Below are 19,250 nucleotides of genomic sequence, written 5' to 3' on the forward strand. Positions count from 1 at the left end.
GGTATAAGCTTGACGTTCGTTAAATACTCATTTTCTTCATAGCGTATTCAAGTTTGTATTCAAGAAGCCCCTGGAATTCATTTGTAGATTTCTTTAGGTGTATTAAATTTTGTATTTTGACTAAAAACACACCCAACAGGCATATCTTCAAACCTACCTAATTAATGGCAGAGTCCCTAGAGGAGAGGATCAATGAGCCCTCAAATAGAGAAAACATACTTCTGATCCTTGTACGAGCAAAGCAAAGTAGACCCAAGATCCACCAAAAGATTCCCAGACCTCCTCGACATAGAACTTGCCAGCCTATTTAAATAGAATCCAAGCATCAATTTCTATCTTGGAGCTTCTTGCCAAATCTCCAATACATTAGCTTCAGATCGAGAGGATCCTTCCAAGAGTCATATCCCCTTGGACACCACTATGAAACAATTAAGAGGGATGATATGTTAGCTCACCGCACCAACTCTCAATACCTTTACTGATGATAAGCTACCTTCAAAGTACGATAGCTTCCACACTCAACCCCTCCATATCATCATCCATATGAATTGTTTTGAGATACATTGAGTTCTAATTGATAATGAGGCATCTCTTAGCATGTGTCCTTTAAATACTATAGAAAGGTTGCGAGTAAAACCCGAGGCTCTTGAACTCTCTCAAATCAATATAACTGCTTATGACGAAATAGAGTGCCAAGCCAAAGGGATTCTCCACCCGACTCTCCAAATAGGACCTTCATCCATGGTGGTGAGGTTTTATATTGCCGAAATCAATGCATCATTCAACATGCTTATAGGGAGGCCTCGCCTCCATGAAAATCTGGTGGTGGTATCGACTCTTAACCAATGCTTAAGTCTCAACAACATCAGGCACAATAAAGTTATGCGTTGATCACCCTCCTGGTACTGTTACGAGAAGTGCCACTCATGTCCTTTGACTAGGCTGAATGAACCATGTTACGCATTAGTGTTTGGGCTCCTTCTTTGGATGCTTTTGAAAACTCTACATTATTTGATACACTCGTTGAGTGTTGTCTGCAGTATAGGATTGGTTCCCCCACCGCATGGCACCAGCTCATCACTCGAGGCTTATGTCATGGAAAAGGCTTGGCCCAAAAAAAAACCAGTATCGCTTTGTGTTTAGAGGCATTCCAAACTTTGATTCCCTTGATGCCCTCCATCGTCTGAGCTACAAAGTGGTTTTAATAAAATTAAGATTTGGGAAACACATATTTATTTATTTGTTTGCCATGAGTTCTTGGTTTGGGATGAGATATAAATGTGAAAATATTGTTTCTATTCATTTACAAACTTGATTTACAGTGGTGAATTTATACATGAAAGTACAGTTAATGGTTTCTATAACTGTTCACAGTTTCTATAACTGTTCACAGTTTCTATAACTGTTCACACTGCAATAGGCACATATGGTAAGGAAATTGTGCTTGCGAGATAATCTTGTTGAAAATAGTGGCAATCAACTTCTATATGTTTCTTGCGCTCATGGAATTCTAGATTTTTAGAAATATGAATGACACTCTTATTATCACAATAAAGTGGAGTAGGAGTGGAGATAGGGATACCCATGTCTGTGAGCAGCCAACGTAGCCAAACAATCTCTGTGGTAATCTGTGTCATAGTCTGGTATTCAGCTTCCGTAGTTGATTGATCAATTCGTTTCTATTTCTTGCTTTTCTAAGAGATAAGAGAATCACCAAGAAAAATACAGAATCCTGTGGTAGATTTGTAATCACTTGGATTTCCTACAAAATTTGAGTATGTATATGCCCGAAACTCAAGTGAGGTATAAGAGGAGAAGAATAAGGCTTGGTGAATGATACGTAAAGCAGCAGTGAGATGTACAGAATGCGGAGCACTAAAAAACTGATTAACCATATGTACTGTATAAGTAATATCGGGGCATGAAATGGTTAGATATATCAGTTTCCCAACCAGTTCCCTATAAAAGGTTGGGTTAGGAAGAGCTTCACCATCGGTAGCTTGAAATTTGGCATTGACCTCAAGAGTGGTATCAACTTTTTTTGTATCATTCTGGAGTCGAGCTTGAGAAAAAATTTCTAAAGCATATTTTTGTTGTGACAACAAATAGCCATGAGGAGAATAAACAACTTCGAGTTCAAAGAAATACTGCAAGAAAACCAAATCTTTCATTTCAAAGGAGCTATTAAGCCTTAGCTTAATTTTATGAATTGTGACCATATCATTACCAGAGATAATCATGTTGTCGACATATAGTAACAAGGGAACCCGTCCTGCAGAAGTTTTAGACACAAAGAGTGTTGGATCACGATGACTTTGTCGAAATCCAATTGAAAGAACTTCATTACGAAATTTTTCAAACCAAGCACGAGGTGCTTGTTTGAGTCCATATAAAGCCCGTCGAAGTTTACACACCCGGTTGTGAGGATCCACAACGCCAGGAGGTAACTTCATATATACGTCTGTATCAAGACCACCATTGAAAAAAACATTTTTTACATCCAATTGATAGAGAGGCCATTGATGAACAAAAGCCACTGAGATCAATATACAAAATGTAGTAATATGAGCAACTGGAGCAAAATTTTATGCAAAGTCAATACCATATTGCTGATTGTAACATTTTGCCATTAGTAGGGCTTTGTAGCGTTCCAGACTGCCATCTGCATTGGTTTTAATTTTATACACCTATCAACAACCTACAAAAGTTTTTCTAGAGAGCTACAAGGTCCCCAGCATGCATACGCTCGAGAGCATTCAACTCATTAATCATTGCTTGTTGCCACTCAAGTTGACTTGCAGCTTCTTTATAAGTTCAAGGTTCTGAAAAAGAGTGAACAGAGGCAAGGAAAGCTTGGTGTTGAGGTAAGAAGGTTTCATAGTCAGCAAGGCGGGAAGGTGGAACAAATACCCGGGTGCTCCGTCTAAGAGTAAGGAGCGGCAAAGGATCAGTAGGTACAGAGGTTTGATCAGGACTGTTAGCATGAGATGGTTGAGTTTCTTCTTGGACTTCAGAAGGAGCAACACGAGTGGAATGACCAGAGGAATGAAAAACAGAATCAGAGACGGGGAACAATAAAATATTGTTTCTATTCATTTACAAATTTGATTTACAATGGTGAATTTATACATGAAACTACAGTTAATGGTTTCTATAGCTGTTCATAATAAATACTCATTTTTAAGGAAGTATCTCATAAGTCTTGAGACATATTTTTTGCACTCACAAACAAATGCACAAATATTTATGGGGAGTGACTAGTTACACAGTGTCATAAAGGAATCAGTTGCACATTCACATTGTTTGATACACACGAGTCCAATGCCATCAAAAAGGAGAAAACAAAAGCCAACAGAGTTCCTTACAAAGTGTTTGTGAGAATGCCATTCATCCAAGGGCCGCCCTTTTAATTTATAGAGGGCTAATAGCTAAAATGTCAATGAGATAGGCAATGGGAGAATAGTTGTCTCGACTCCAAGTCATCCTCTTCCATTTCCAAGTTGGACTGATCTATGACAAAGAATAGTGCAGGATGGCTGTCGCCACATTCTCAGGATGAGGAAGGGCTAAACCCATATACACTCTAATTAGTGAAGCATAGCAAAATAAAAAATAAAAATATATATATAAATAAATAAGAATGAATAAATCTAATATGCAAATATTGCAAAGAACCATCATGTAAACTGTACGTTATGCACGACAAATTTGTGCTAAAAAAATTTAAAATAAAGGATGAAAAAATGAGTTTATTTCCTCATCACAAGAAAGAAGATGTCTTTATACAACAGAGCAAAATAAAGCCCAACACTCGAGAAAGAAGATGTATTTATACAAGAGAGGAAAATAAAGCCCAACACTCAATTCTAGAAGAAACCCAGACCTCCACATATATACAGTTCCCTTTCCCTGTAACATTAAAACAATATAATTTAATAACAGGAAACTAAATCTCTCCAACTTTTCGAACTACTTGGGTTCCAAGTAATTAGTAATCCTTCCCAAATATATACCATGCTTAACCCCTCTGTAAATCATATCAGACTCCAACTATCCTACACTAAAATTAAGAATTGGGGATTGTTTGTTTGCATCGAAATACACTACTTACTTATTTGTTTGCCATGAGAAGTTGGTTTGGGATGAGATGTAAATGTTTTCCTTCTTTCTCCTTTTTTTTTTTTTTTTTTTGGGAGTAACTCATAAATCTCTTGAGATCCATTTTTCACAAACAAGCGAACAAATGTACAAATACATGTGGGAGTGACCAGTTACACATTCACAGTGTTGACTAGTTATGAAAAGTATCATGACGAACCAAGTTGCACATTCACATTGTTTGGTACACACAAGGACAATGGCATCAAACAGGAGAAATCAAAAGCCAACAAGAGTCCCTTACAAAGTTTTTATGAGAATGCCAATCATCCAAGGGCTGCCCTTTTAATTTTTTGTGGGTTAACAGCTAAGATATCAATAAGATAGGCAAAGGGAGTGTAGTTGTAGTCCGGGTAAAGACGTGACAGCTCCAAGTCATCCTCTTCCAATTCGAAGTTGGACTGACCTGCAACAAAGAAATAGTGCAGGATGGCCGGTGCCACATTCTCAGGATGGGGAAGAGCTGCACCATGTCAACTCTAACTTAAAAATCAAAATATTAATAAATAAATGAATAGAAACGAATATACGTATGTTGACAAGAGCCATCTTGTAAACTATATGTGATGCCGGATAAATTTCTGCTCAAAACTTTAAAATAAAGAAGGAGAAAAGGGAGCTTGTTTATTTCTTCATCACAAGAAAGAAAATCTCTTTATACAAGAGAGAGAATAAAACTCGAAAGGAAATAAAATAAAATAAATAAATAAAGAAACCTCTCACAAATCCTTCCTTAACAACCTAACCCCAAACTAAGCCCATGGGTGCAGCCCTTTCTTTTCCCAACCGATTCTCTTTCTGCATGTATCAGCATCAATTCCCCATCAATATGGTTTGTTCCAAACCTCAATATTAGAACTAATAGTAGAAGAGAGCACAAAGCATGTCACATTATATGATTTTCGTTTTGTTTTTAATGTTAACGCATGGCACATCGTATCATGGAAAGTATAGTCAGTGGATTGGAGATAGAGATCAAAGTTAAAACATGATGCCAAATGCATGATGCAGCTCATCTTCACATGCAAAATCATATGTGAACCTGTGGATCCAACCATTTCACATTGTGACTTGAATTTGCTCCACTAGTCCATTCAAAGAAATGTATGATGCAATGTATCATAGTTGGCATCCTATTTATCATTCTTCGTGTTTAAGATAATTATTTGGAGTATAATACATGGGATTGTCAGCAAAGAGCTGGCCTATTTATCTTTTCTACATGGAGGTTACAGTCATTTATGTCTCTTAAATTTCAAAAATGGGTGGTCATGAGAGTGTCATTGAATAGACACAAAGTTCTAAAAAAATAATTCTCGGACTTTCTAAAAACTAGTAGTAAAGGTTTTGGGCTTGCTTCAGATACTCTCAAAAAGTTTAATTATTTCCTCCTCTGAGATGTTGTTTTTCCTTAGGCTTTTTCCACATCTTTTCTCCCACAAAGAGATCAAATGAAGTTGAGAAACGATGTTCTTGGGTGGTTTGCAGATGACAAGGTCGTTGAGTGTGTGGATGTCATCAACTGCCCGTATTGTGAACGCGGCAATGTCTTCCTCAAATTTCAGCACAGCTGCAAGTGCGAGAAATATAAAACTAAAAATCAGGTCTTGTATAACCATTCTTTTATTAATTTTGACCTTGCAAAAGCTTCCATGAAAAGGTATGTGCGTCAAAAGAATGTATTTTTGTTATTTGCTTTAAGCCACTTAAGTGGCCCAAATTAGCAAATTTAGGAATTTTTAACAAACATTTTAGGTAAAGTAACAAAAACGCCCCTTGACACAACTTTTCTTACAATCTCCTCCAAATCAATTTTTTTATTGCAACTTTTATCCCAAAACTAACTTTTACAACAAATACCCCTAAAGTAAAAAAGTCAAAAACAATTGGACCAAAATGACGCCCTCCTTGGTCGTTGAATGCAGTCAATCCGCCACTTGTAAATGGAGTCCAGCAGATTGTTGTTGTAGTCCGGCAGATTGTTGTTGTGGTTTAGCAGATTGTTGCTGCAGTTCGACAGTTATGATGCCTCGGTCTGGCAATTGCAAATGCGGTCTGACAGATTGTTGCTGCTGCCAGCATAAGTTGCATGCAGTCTGGCATATTGTTACTACGGTCCAGCAATTAATGTAGCACGGGTTCTATTCCGGCAGTAATATTTTCCGGACCATCTTGGGTGATTGAGCATCTATGGAAATGTGGTACCTTCATGTACATGCAAGGGTATTTTCTTCCTCCAAACTATGACTCTTTTACTTGGGGGATATTTGCTATAAAAGATAGTTTTGGAGTAAAAGGTGCGATAAAGAAGTTGGTTGGGGGGAGGTTGTAAAGAAAGTTGAGTCAATGGGGTCTTTTGTAATTTCTCAACTTTTTAAGGAAGTACCTTTATGAAATGAAACTTAAAAAGTAAAGTAAAATGGTTTGATAGGGCTACAACCCTATCAAAACAAGTAAAGCCTCGCCTCATAACTCATAAAAACATTGCAATTCAAGCATTAAAAGACCTTTACATCAATCATCTTGGGTTGAACATTATGGTTGTGAAAAAAAAAAAGAATTTCAAGCTCTAAAAATAGTATATATTGTAACAACTTATCTAGATCGTACATTTCGCCCTAAAAATAAATCTTCATGTTTCCGTTGCCAAAGTTTCGAATTTCATTGTCGATGTTCAAAACCGATTTTAGAGCCATCATGGAGATTTCCATTGCCGAAGTGCTTTCCAGACAAGGATTTGAGGTGAGGCTTTATTTTATGGATGCATACAATGAGACCACTTACATTTTGTACAAGGTAGTTACAATTATCTTGACCAGTGAATGTGAAACTGGGTAGCTGCATTTATTCAATTGACCAAGCACAAAGTTCAAAAGCAATTTTCTCGAACTTTGTGTCATACCCAAGCCATCAAATTTCGTATCGGATGGTTATAAATAATTGTGACCTTCTTGTACAATAGGTAAACGACCTCATTGTATGCAATCTCTTATTTTATTTTTATAAAGCCTAGGCCTTATAGAAACTTAATCCAAACGTAAATTTTGCAACGTTAAATGTGATCTTTTGAGCACTTTAATGATTTGATACCATTAATGAAGTTTTTCCAAAACGTTGTTGGATTTAATGCTATCCAAAATCACCTACCTAAGAAAATATCATATTATGTGGGATGGAGATTGATATTGATAAGTTTTTTAAAGGAAATAAAAATCCAAAAAGATTAAGACTCTTGGATACATCTCTTAATTTTTTAGATATATGTAACATCTATAAAAAGTTTCTTATTTGGTGTTTAAGACTCTTGGATATATCTCTTGGTTTTTTAGATATATGTAATATCTATAGGAAGTTCCTTATTTTGTGTAGATTCCTAACCTTATATATATGGAATGAAAGGGGAAAAAATATATGTGCCCTATTTGGATCACCATAAGGGAAAGGTGGTTTCTTTTAAAGAGAGAGGCATGAGCCTCATGTGTATGAGAGGTAAGGCCTTCTTGAGCTTCCTATGAAGAGAAACATTACGATGATGTCTCTTGTAGACTCCTGTAGTTTGAGAGACTGGTTTCATATAGAGAAGCGGTTCTCATTGAGGGTTTGGGTGGTTTCCCTTTTTAGTTAAAGATAAAGTCAGTTTCTCGTTACTCTCACGTCTCTATCTGGTGTTATCGACAATGATTGTCAGAAGTAAAGAGAAGGAAGCACGACATGTGGGGTCGTTGGAAGAGTGTCTTAAAAGGGTTTGCTCGACTGGGTTTTGTCGAGGCTTAGAGAGGCAATTCTATGTCCCAAAATTTATAATATAACTGGTATAGTGGATTTCAGTTTGTCGTGCCAGTGGATGTAGCCCATTCTGGTGTGAAACACATAATTTGTATTCTTATGGTATGTGTTTCATGCTTTGTTTCATGCACGTTATTTGTTAAACTATCAGCCCATTGGGCTTAGAGATTTCATGCACAACAAGTAGTATTAGAGCCTGGTTTGGCGTTGTCGGTATAACGGTAAAAGGTTTCGAATTCAAGGTTTGAAGTGGAGAAATTTGATGAAAAATACCATTTTAAATAAGAATGATGAAAAAATTTATTTGACAAAAGATGATGAATTTGTAAAGCTCTCAAATAGATGTTGGCATGGTGAGTAGGTGATTTTAATATTAAGGTGGAGATTATTTGATTTAGTGCTATCCAAAATCACCCACATAAGCAAATCCCATATTATATAAGATTGAGATTGATATTGATAAGTTTTCTAAAGGAAATAGAAATATAAAAAGAATAGGACTCTTGGATATATTTTTTGGCTTTTTAGATATATGTAACATCTATAGGAAGTTTTCTATTTAGTGTGGATTCCTATCTTTATATATATGAAATGAATGAAGAAAGAATATATGTGCCTTATTTGGATCACCGTGTGGGAAGCATAGGGCTCCTGTGCATGGGAAGCAAGGCCTCCTTGAGCTTCTTATAGAGAGTAACATTGTGATGGTGCCTCTTCTACATCCATGCAGATGGAACGACTGGTTTCTTGTAAATAAGTGGTTCCCATTGAGATTTTGGGTGGTTTCCTTTTTTAGTTAGAGAGAAAGTCAGTTTCTCGTTACTCTCGTGTGTTTATGTGGTGTTGTTGGTAATGTTTGTCAGAAGTAAAGAGACAGAAGAACGACATGTGGTGTCAGTTGGGAGAGTGGCTTAAAAGTGTTTGCTCGACTGTGTTTTATCGAGGGTTAGAGAGGTAACTCTATTTGCCCAAATCTATGGTATAACTTTTATTGTTATATTGGTTTTCAGTTTGTCGTGCCCATAGATATTGCCTTTTGGTATGAGCTACGTAAATCTTTGTGTTCATGTGATATGTATTTCAGGTTTTATTTCTCGTACTTTATTTGAGACAAAATCAACCCGTTGCGTTTAGAGCTTCGACGCACAACAAACATTTCCTCGAGATATGAGCTTCTGAGCACTTCAACATTATCGAGCAAGTGTGTTTGAAACTATCAACAACTCTTAAGAACTAGGAATAAGGCGTGGATAAGAGGGAAAATAGCAAACGGTGGGGTAAAATTAACTTACACGCACAATTTAATTAGGGATACCGTATTTTCTGCCATTGTTGTATGCTATATATGTTGCCCGTGGCATATATAGCTCATTGTATTGTGCACCATTGTTGTATGGTATATGTTACCCTTTCGTGGTAAACATAGCTCATTCATCAGCTTATACCATAAACCAGTGGTGAATAATACTTTTCTCATTTATTTAGGCTCTATTTGCTTAGGGTTTAAAAGGGAACAACAAACAAATAGTTGTCAAATATCAGGGCCAAAAGTACCTCAACGTGATCGACCATCATCTCTTTACACAAAATCTAGAAAAAATGGGTGCATAACCTGTCTGTAGAAAATCTAGACCTTTATGTAGTAAATATAAACAGTCTTAATGCATATATTCTTTAAAAAAAAATCCACTAAAAAGAAATTATAAACTAATGCAATTTTGTATCCTAAAAATGAAGTCAAACACAAATAAGAAGCGGCTTAAAGCAATTAAGCTTGATGATTCCCAGTTCCTATATGTTGAATGAATCACACGAAAGGTAGGAAGGGCTTTCTCAAACTATGTCTGAAATTCACCATTAGCGTTTTTTTTGTTTTTTTTTGTTTTTGTGTTGTGTATAGCCCCCACTTTTGGTGGTGGGGGTTGGTTTGGAAGTGTTCTTTAAACATTAATCAGTTTTGCTATTGCCCTAGTGAATAGGATGGGCAATAGGAAGTGACCCTTCGCTTGGTCGTCCCCATAGATGGTAGTGTAATCCTTTTGTTGCCTAGGATTTAGCAAGTAATCTGCAAAGTATGCACCAAAGCCGTTCCCAGCCACAATTGTGTGTGAAATTCCAGCCTCTTTGATAACCCTTCTAATTTTCTTCTTGTTATCGATTATGTTTTGGAATGGAGGCAAACTATTTGCCCTGTCCGATTCAACGCCAAACTCAGAAGGGAAAAACCTCTGCACATTGTTTTCAAAATATATTTTAGAGTGCAAATAGATAAACAGTCCAAAGTATATTTGCAGTCTTGCATACACACACATATGGGAAAATTATCAAAATTCTCATGTGCGATTAACTTTTTAACATTCTACCCCTCTTCTCTAGTTTAATTTCAAAATACCCATAGAAAGAAACATGATCATAAGTTAGAATTGTGTCAAAAGTGTAAAATATTAAATAATACATCTTCCATGATGTGTATGTATTTGTGTGTGTGTGCGTGATGTATATATATCTGTGTATGTGAACACCACACACACTCGTGTATATATATAGAGAGAGAGCTCTTCACCAAAAAAAACTTTATTGGAGATTTTAGTTAGATGCTGCGACTTGTATTTTGGGTGGGAATAATATATATATATATATATATATATATATATATATATATATATATATATATATATATATATATATATATATATATATATATATATCGGAAAAAGTTTATATAAAGTTGCAACCTTAAAATGTAGAATTATAGATGCACCTTAAAAATCCATGGGAAAAAGTTGTTTTAATATTGAAGAACCCTCTAATTGATCATCTCAATATGGAAAAAAAAAAAAAAAAAAATTGGGTCCTAGAAATAGTGCATCACATTGTCAAGACCATCCATTTTCAAGATTTTCATATGTTTATAGATGTACTTGATTTTAACCATTTTTGCAGTTTAAAATTTTATAATTAGATATGACAATAGATTTTGAGATCATCCTAAGGAAGTTTTATCCCAAAATTACATGTTATGATAAAATTTCGAGGTGTGCCTTAATTGGATAGTTTAAGGTTACAACCTTATTGAAAACCACACTCATATATATATATATATATATATATATATATATATATATATATATATATATATATATATATATATATATATATATATATATATATATATATGGAAAAAGTTTATATTAGGATGTTACCTTATAATGTAGAACTATGGATGCCCCTCAAAAATCCATCAGAAAATGTAGTTTTAATGTTGAAATCACAGATAAGATAAGCTTGATGCACCAACAAAGTGGTTCACTTATGATACAGATAATATAAGCTTGATACATTAATAAAGATAAACTTGTTGCACTAACAAAGTGGTTCACTTATGATACAGATAAGATAAGCTTGATATACCAACAAAGTGGTTCACTTCTGCTCAAACCAATACACACCAATAGTCAATCAATCACTCCAGCTTATAAGCACTCAGGCTTACAAACACTCAAATATTCCGATTGTTTTCGGATGCTCTTCTCCCTTCTGCCCTTCTTCTTTATAGATGAGAAGTAATTGGATTTCAAAGCCTTTCAAATCCATACAGACATCTTTTGGAAAAGTAAGATTCCCTAAGTGGTGGAAAATGTGCCACGTATTTTGCGACAGTGAAAAGTTTTGTCGGTAGCAATAATTTGTCAGTGGCACATGTCCTGCGTAGGTTTGGAGTCGTACCGTCCTTGCTACACTCTGTTAGTTATTTTGAGGAAAATCAATTCCTGCACAGTCATCACCATTGAACGGACTATAATCCTCGGTTTCTTCTTCTTCTTTTGTTGATGTGGACATTTGATCAACAGTTCTTCTAGCCAATAGGACATTTGATCAACAGTTCTTCTAGCCAATATGAGCTTTCTTTTAAGCTCTTCCTTTGATAATTTAGGATTCTTTTGTTGTATTATTGCAACGTATTTTGTTATATCCATATTAGAATTTAGCAAGGAGGATGGTATCATTTTCATATAAATCTTTTCTGAATCCAAGGATTTATTTTTATAGTTGTCCTACCATTTTACGGATATTTATCGACGTAATTTTGGAATATAATCCCATATGTCTGTATTATCTTCTGAAAGCTGATATGTCCATTTAAGAATCCAAAGGACCTGATATAAGGCCATGAAGTATAAATGGTGGTCTCTTTTAGACAATGTTTATTGTAGTCGGAGAACTTTCTCTGTGATATCTGCATTTTTGAAGGAAGTATCTGGTTGCATGATCCCCATAAAAGGAACCAACTTTTTAACCAGTTAGGGAATTCAACTAGTTCAGTTATTTTAACCTGTATGTACCAACTATGTGAAGCTTTGGTATTTTGATATGCAAATACTTCATTCCATGCTTTTATAGATTCGAAATAATGATAGGCTTTAGTTTTAAATCCTCTGGTACTTAACATCCTTGGTTTTAAATGATCCAGTCCCAATCTCTATAGGAGATGACTTTATGAATTTGGAATTTTGAGTACGCAATTTCAGGGTCATTATTTCTATAGTGGTGTACTATAGTCACAAATCCAGTTTTCATGACTATAGTTTCATACCATTCTCTACATTTTTCTCTCAAATTGGGATGAAGGTGATTTCGTAGTATATTGCTGCTATCTCAGTAGGGTCTTTTGCCTTGTAATCCTTCTCAACAATTATAAGTGGTATATAAGTTGTTTCAAGGAAAGGGGATTGTTGGGGAGATATATCAATCTCTTGTACTTGCTTTTTTATTAAAGCATTTGGAGTTGATGGTGTAGCCAGGCCTTTTCCTGGACTGAGAACTATATTTATTGGATGATTTGGTGAAGTCAGGCCTTTACACAGACTAAAAACTATATCCATTGGGTGATTTTACCTTTTCCTGCCCTCTTTGTAAAAATTCTCGGGTCAGAAAGTCAAGAAGATGGTTATTTTAACCATTAATGTGTTCTATTGTAAATTCAAACGATGAAAGAATACCTTGTCATCGAGCAAATATATATTTTGAGATAAGATTTTTTACATCTTTTTCAACGATATCTCTGGCTGCCTTACAATCAGTATGAATAAGAAAGTTTTGATTTAGTAGGTCACTTTTAAATTTAATTATCCAATGAACAATGGCCAGAATTTCTTTTTTAATAGTAGAATAGTTTTGTTGAGTTGGGTTTCAGGTTTTGGAACTATAACGAACTAATTGTTCTTGCTCATGGAGTTTTTGTTTGAGTATGCCTCATAGTCCTTGTTTTGAGGCATCGGTTTCAATAATTTTAAACGCTGTAGGATTAGATAAAGCCAGACAAGGTTGTTCGTTTGCTTTCAATTTTAGTTTTCTGATTGCCTTGGTATTCTCATCCGTCCAATCAGGAGGGTTCTTTTTTAACCGTTGAAACAAAGGTGTAGCGTCTAAAGCAAGGTCTTTATAAAAATCAGAGATATAATTTATGCAGCCAAGAAACCGCTGAAGTTCGGTTTTGTCCTTAATGATATTTGGGAATTTTGACGCAAATTCAACTGCCCTATCACTAGGAATTATCCTCCCTTGATAAATATTATGTCCCTATCACTAGGAATTATCCTCCCTTGATAAATATTATGTCCAAGAAACCTTATTTTTGGTTGAAAAAGATATATCTTTTGGGCTGATACAACTAACCCAGCATTTTTAATAGCTTTAAAAAATGTGTTTAGATGTTTCCAATGTTGATCAATGGTTTCAGAAAAAACAAGAACGTCATCGATATATATAATTATGAATTTTGTATAAGGATTGAATATGTCGTTCATGATGTTTTGAAATTCAGAAGGTACATTTTTCAAACCAAAAGGCATAACGTTCCATTTATAATGCCCGAAGCGAACATTGAAGGTTGGTTTATACATGTCCTTTTTAATTATTAGGATTTGCCAATATCCAGATTTTAAGTCAAATTTTGAAAATATGCAGGCATTAACCAATCTATCTAAGTTGTCTCTTTTAATTGAAATTGGATATCGAATCCATCTTAGTGCTTTATTTAATGGTTTATAATTTATAACCAATCTAAAGGCTCCTCTTTCAATTTCAGAAGCCTTCTTAACATAAAAGGCTGAACAGCTCGAAGGTGATGAACTTTTTCTGATAAGTTTTTTATCAAGCAATTCTTATATTTCAGTTTTACAAATTTCAAGGATCGTACTGTTCATTTGAATATGCCTTGTTTTTGTAGGAATCTCTTGCTCCTCAAAACCTGGTTCATAAGGAAGTTCAACTATATGTTGTTTCGTATTCCAAAAAGCGTTAAGGACATCAGAGCATATTTCTTTTTCGAGAATAGTTTTGAAACTACTAATTTTATTTTGTATTTCAGGAGATAATAATTTTTCCTCGATGGTTTTATACTTGATTTCCTCTTTTAGATAAACAAGGAATTTTTGGTTGGTAGAGATTTTATTTTTAATTCTATTTATTTCATGAACTCTGGGCTTATCTATGAACGTAAATTTTATCTCATGTCCGTCAATGTTGACCTCATTACAAGTATCATCAATTTTGATAGGATAAAACATATTTAGGAAAAGAGTTCCAAGAATAACCGGTTGACTTAATCCTTTAACCATGATAAAAGTAAACTTGAAGCATTCTCCGTTATTACAAACTGCTGCATCAGATAGTTTATAGTTTATTAACATCTTACTTCCATCAGTGGTGTTTAAAACCTATGTAGTTTTTACTAAAGTATTTTGTAGGGACTAAGCCCTCATTTATACAGTTTAAGTCTGCTCCGGAATCAATAAGAGCAGTGGTTTGAAAATTATATTCTTTTTGAACTACTATTTTAATGATAGTAAACCATCGTTGAGTTATGACTTTGTCTAATAGGTTAACATATTTATATTTTTCAATTTTGATTTTCCCAACATATTACAATTGTTTGAAGTTTCAAAGTCATCATATTTTAGAACTTTAGGAAGAGTATCTTCTACCTCTGGTGGTAGAAGATCATAGTGATAATCATTCATTATGTTACTGAACACTTCTTCAGTATTTTCCTCATAAATACCTTCCTTTTTAAAAGTGGTAGTTCTCATTTCCAAGATTTGAACCCTAGTTTTCAAAGATATCAGTTTATTGCGAACTTCATTTATCTCATGCTTTAACTCAGGAATTGAAGATTCTCTAATAGTTTGAGTTTTGTTTTGAACTCTTTTAAGGATGTCGTGGAAACTGTATTCTTCTCTTGTTGGAACGAGAGAAGGTCTAAGAGTAGTGGGTCTAGAAGGATCTTTTGCCATATCGATGTATTGAATCAAGGCTTCTCTTTTAGCCTCTGGGTCACTAATTTTATCAATCAGGTCAATGATTAAATTTTCCTCTTTTGTAAGAGTATTTATGTTTAAACCATTCATATCAATGATAGCCTTGAAGAAATTACATTGGCAATCATTTTCAGGATTATCATCACAATCAGAATCAGAGTCAGAGTTAGTGAGGATCAAATCCTCATCATTTATTTATCCAATTATCATTTTTTCATTAGAGTTAGAATAACTATCATAAACATCTCTTTTTATTAATAGAATAACAAATAATTATTTTTTGATATTTGGGTCAATTTCGAGTGCATTGATTTTCTTTTTAACTCTCCATTTATTTCTATAAAGACTTACCTTTTCGCAATTATAGCAAATTGGTATCTTTCTTTTTCCACTTTGCTTGAAAGAGTGATCTTGTAAAAAAATTTTAGGAAATGTATTTTTTCTTTCATGCGAACGTTTAAATCTTGATTTTCGTAAATTCTTATATTTTTCTTTGTGAGTGGGTTTATAAGTGGGTGAAGTATTATACCCAAATTGTTCACAAAAGTCTCCTAGTTCTTTCTTCCCTATCATTCGCTATTTTTCTAATTGCCTTCGAAGTTTCAGATCTGTGCATAAAGCAAGACATTCAGTGCAGATTTCCGCTGATAATTCTCCAAGTGTATAAAGGAAGTAGAGAATAATTCCACCATGTTTATTTTTTAGTTGTGTTTTAACCTTTTCCGTAAAAAGATGTTGAAGTCCGGCTATAAATTTTTCCTTCCAAGGATCAGCCTTACTATCTTTTCTAGATAATAATCCAGAGTAGAAAGCATTTGTATACCATTTAAAGTGAGAGAGAGTTGGATAATGTAAATTTGAAAGCAGATCTTCAGATCTAGTATATAAGAGGGACGTACTTCCAACGAAGTGAAGGGTGATAGTGTAGATTAGTGTATTAACTGCTTCTCCTTTGTTAACTATATTTTCTTGAACCTGTTCAGGTCCAGTTTCAATTTTAATAAGCCATTGCTTAATAGCATTTAGGATTTGATCTTTTACAGTTTCATCCATATGAAAATCCTACCATCCTCTAAGCCATCCTGTAAAGTTGCATATGATAGCTTTGGCAATTTCATGATTTTTATTCCTACTTGCTTTACAAGCAGTGGCATACATTGTCATGTGTTTCATAAGGTCAAAGATCTTATTTTCAGACATGTCATCCATATTCCAATTTATAATTGACCTTCCTGAATAGGACACAAAAGTAGCATTAAGATCTTCTTCTATTTGGAGATCAATAGGAGTGGGTCTAAGATAATACATTCTAGTTTGTGCGACTGGCCTAGTCTTCCTCCCATAATCTATTTTGTTGAGATCTAAGCTTTCAGTCTTAAAAGCATTTTCTATTTCAGATATTTCTTGGTTTGTATAATTCTGATCTTTTTGGAGGACTTGTAGTTCACCGATCACTAATTTCCTCTTATCATTAATATTCAGTTTTGCAAGTCTTTTGACTAATACATCAACCAATTCTTTATTATCTTTTTTTTTCTTGATTCCTTGTATGCTGAAGTTTCCTGTATCAATACTTGGTGGTGGCATGAGTAAGATTGCCTCCTTAACCTTCTCTTCTTTCTTTACTTGCCGTATAGATTTCAAATTATTCAAGACACTTTCAATTCTAGTAGTTTTCTTTCCTATAGTTTGTAAGAAGAGATTCATATAATTATTCGGTTCTATAATGTGTGGTATTCTTTCTAATTTAGCCATTTGATTTTAAAACTCTTTAGGCCCCAACTTAAAAGGCGAAGCTTTTATTTCAAGTTTTTCTCCTCTAAATTGTAAACTCATTTCAGGGGGATAGATAGATTCTATTGTTTCACCTATGATTGTGTGAAAGGTTTGAAAAGAATTTTGAGTTATATTTATTTTAAACTCCGGAAGTTTAATTCCTTCTTTTCTACGGATTTACTTAAGCCATTTGAAGAATTTCACATTTTTTCTATATTGTATCATAAATTTATTAAAAAATTTATGAAAAACACCCCTTAATTCTTCTTTAAATTATTGGAAAATCCATTCCTTTATTTGTCTATTTTTGTCAGAGATGAACTCTATTTTAATCCATTCTTTATCAATGACAAACTCGTCTAGATTTTGGATTGTAAGAAAGTCAAAGTCCAATTCCAATAGGGTTGGCACTTCTGGTTCAGTTTGGGAAGAACTAGGAGTGTCAACTTTATATACTGGATGTTGGACTTGATTTGAAGCCTTTCTAAATCCTTCAAGGACTACTCTCTCATTATGAGCTTTCTCGTAACCAGATTGAGGAATAGAGGAGGTTGAGGTTCTAGATGGAATCCTAGGAAGTGTATTGGAAACACTCAACCTAGTTTTTCTTGATGAATGAAATTGTATTTCTATCTCTCCATCTGCATATTCAATTATTTGTTCAGGCTCTCTATTTTCAGGAATCTTAGTCTGAGTTTCAAGATGAAGGGACAATCTTTCTAGTAATTTAACCTATTTCCAAGATAGAGTCCTCGATATAACCAAATTAAATTTATCCATATTAGTCTGAAAGAAAATGGTCTGACCCTTAGCATCCATTTTCCTAGCGTCAGGACATAATGTTTATAACTTTATAACATATTCTATAAAGAAAAGCTAGGTTTTGATATATAGGATCTATATTAAAACCTTGAGTATTTAGATTCAGGGTTAAAACTTTTAATAGATTAGGATCAGATAAGGCCACTGAAAAGTTTGGAAAGCAATTAAAATATATAGGACCATTACCATGAGTTGATTCGACGATTCCTAATAAAGAATTGGTGAACCTTCTATGTCTGTTATCCCTTAAGCAAAGCAAAACAGATTTGTTTTACCCTGTCCTGATTAAAGGTTTAACAACTATTTGGATAAGACCAATATGCAGATAATTGAAATTTTTCTTTTTATGTTCTTCAACCATCCTTGAGGATAGGAGTTGGAAACTATCCTGAGTATCCATAACAAAAATAGTTTTCTCTATAGTTTTTATTGAGAAACTACTTTTAAATTCAAAAATTCCTTTCTATAAACATTTGTTTTGGGAAGTTTTGGGATGTTTCAATTTTGGATTTGTTTTTCGATATTATCGATAATGACATCTTCCTTATTTATTAACACAGAGTGTACTGGTAGAAGCGGTTCTAGTAAAATTCTTTTGCTATATATATATATATATATATATATATATCTGTGTGTGTATGTGTGTGTGTGTTTTAGCCCAACTAATATATGCCATCAATTTATATAAGAAGCTTAGATCGAGACCTTAGAAAAAATTATTTCCTTTCCAAAAATTTTAAATAGTTTTAATATCATAAGATTAACAATGCTAAAAAAGAAAAAAATGATTTTGAATTCATAAAGCCTAGATCTAGAAATTCACTAAATGGATAGTCGAGATTCATTAGTGGAGGTCATTCATTTTGGCCATATCTAGGGTACAAATTGAATTTTGCCTTTTTGGTATTGATTACTGGGACGAAAGGAGTGTGTGTGCAAAATTTGGGGTCGTACAAATACTTCAAATATGGGTTTCTAGAAGTATGGGTTATATATATATATATATATATATATAATAATGATCCTATGCGACCTTCCCACACCCATGTGTGTAGGACCCCATAGGATCATCATTAAATTTGGCACATATCTCTAAAAAAGTCAAGTCTCACACCCATGTGATAGCTTTTCTAGGGATCTGTGGCAAATTTAATGGTGATCCTTTGGGGTTTACACAGATGGGTGCGGGAGGGTATCCTAGGATTTGAGTCTACCTAAAAACTTTTACTCAAAGATGTCGTTTTGATGCTCAAATATCCTCAAATTCATCATCTCCACCTCAAGATTAATGGACACGAGAAAAAAATGGATTTCAACTTTTGGATTGTAACGCAGTTTTGGACTGTCAATTTTCAAGATTATGAAGTTTTCAAAGATCTCAAGATCTAC

The 19,250-nt window shown here is 34.2% G+C and overlaps 1 pseudogene; it reads right to left on the reverse strand.

Annotated features, from left to right (window-relative positions):
* Nucleotides 1–4,185: 4,185 nt before the first annotated feature.
* Nucleotides 4,186–19,250, reverse strand: part of LOC18444842 (isoeugenol synthase 1-like) — a 37,252-nt pseudogene continuing 22,187 nt past the window's right edge.

This window comes from Amborella trichopoda, chromosome 11 (genome assembly GCF_054954075.1).
Source record: "Amborella trichopoda isolate Santa Cruz 75 chromosome 11, AtrichopodaSantaCruz75HAP2 v2.0, whole genome shotgun sequence".
NCBI lineage: Eukaryota > Viridiplantae > Streptophyta > Magnoliopsida > Amborellales > Amborellaceae > Amborella > Amborella trichopoda.